Source organism: Bombus impatiens, unplaced genomic scaffold (assembly GCF_000188095.3).
Source record: "Bombus impatiens unplaced genomic scaffold, BIMP_2.2 scf_0051, whole genome shotgun sequence".
Taxonomy (NCBI): Eukaryota; Metazoa; Arthropoda; class Insecta; order Hymenoptera; family Apidae; genus Bombus; species Bombus impatiens.
Window position 1 is genome coordinate 299,446 of NT_176470.1, and position 2,063 is coordinate 301,508.

Consider the following 2,063-nt stretch of genomic DNA (forward strand, 5'->3'; position numbering starts at 1 on the left):
TGTTTTTTTTTTTTTTTTTTTTTTTGTAAATAAATGGACGCATTTCCGGAAGCGGTCTTTGAGATATTAATTGAAGAGGAATGCCCACTCTTGGTGCTGTAACTGGCCTGTAAACATGACATTACACACGCAGCGCAAGTTCACCAAGTCACCAACAGTTAAAATTCGGAATCCGGAGAGAGTGTTACGTCACGCTTGACCGTACGAGTCGGTTTCTTAACATATTCTTAACGTAAATGACGAAGCTGGACGGTTTTTTATACTTTTTAATTTTATATGTGCATTATACATGATAATAATTAATCGCCGTACTTTTTATAGAAGAAAACTTACATTACACATACATGTAACGCGTATGTACAAATACGTACGCATAAACATATAAACATAACATATGAACACGAACGTATTCACACAATCGAACATACACGTACACATAAACAGAAAACGTGGACGACAGGTAACATATATTTATTTTTCTTTGTTTGTTCCTATTCCGAAGTTGAGTATACTGCGAGAGAATATTATAAACTTGTCATTCATTACTACTATTCTTATGTATTCTCTATCCATCTATGTACAGCACTTCTATGAGTTAATGTGATATCTATTATATTAAATAAATTCGAACAAATACGAAACGAAAGGACAATTTATATGTGTAACACGTGAAAATCAACTATACACATAACGTGGAAAAATGCGAGCAACGATGAAAGAAGGAGGGATTTATTCAAAAGAATGATCGCAATACGAGGAAAAGAATCGATTACCCTGCTAAGGACCATTTCGTTGCTCGGTTTTAAAGGTGCGACTGAATTATACATTCGACAGGTATTCGATCTTTATTACCACTAAACCATACGAATAAAGAAGTAAAGAAAATTTTCAATGCTATTTATGACAGTCCCACGGAATTTTTAACTACCAAAATAACATTACGGTGTAAAACAAAACCCGCATATTCTTTTATTTATGTTTCTCATATTATCATCCTTTCTGTTTCTTTCTCTTTTCGTATACAGACTAGTTGTTGCTCGGGTCTATTTGTTTATAAATTTATCCCAGAGCCTCTTCGTACACTACGTTAATATGTAGTGTGTTATACACCCATCCATCATGCCCGTACTCAATATTCGGATCTTATTGCATCGCAGAACATCTTTTATTGACCCATCGCGTTCTTATTGACCGATAAAGATGAGCGATCCACGCGTCTGTTCTGCGTTTTATTTTACGTTGCGACTGGCACACTACCTTTTTTTGAATAGTACATCGGGTTCTATTTTTTTAAAAAGAAGTTTCCCATCGTCATCGGAAGAAAAATGACACCGAAAAGTGGGCGGTATAAACTGCAAGTGTAATGAATCGAAAAGCCCTAAAAACTATCCTCAAATTAGAAATACAATCGCAAAGCTTGATCGCGATAGCGTTGATGCTGACACAACAATCGGCAGTAGATACCTAACGATAAGGCCCTCTGGCTTCGAGCATCCCCACCATTGCGTAGGCTGATGAGCCAAACCACTAAAATACATCTACATACATACATATGCATACAATTGCGATGGAAAGTGAAAAATTACATCAGTAAGTTTTATTTTCAGCGAAACGATCAACGTTATATCGTATTGTATCGAGGCTTGTGCCTATTACAATCTGTTTTGAGTATGGGCACGTTTGATACATTTTGTTTCTAACTTAATTTATTGGTTAGAACTATACCTCTAGCTCAATTTCTTTCGTTATTCTAAGTCTTATCTGCTAATGCGTTTGTACATATGTATGTTTCTATATACTATAATGTTGTACGCGAGTATATATATATGTTTCCTTAATTAATAATTCTCTGTTTTTGTATTAGTATTTGGGTATTTAACCGAATGATTAATAACTTGTTCAATGAATTATAAAAAATGAACGACTATTCAAGCATGTTCCATACGAAATTATAATTTTGGTTTTCCTTCTCGAAAGATGAATGCTACTCGAAACTTAGAGTTTGAAACTTCAGAGATATAAGTACAGCCTTGAATCGGTAATTAACTTTCAATGATGACTAT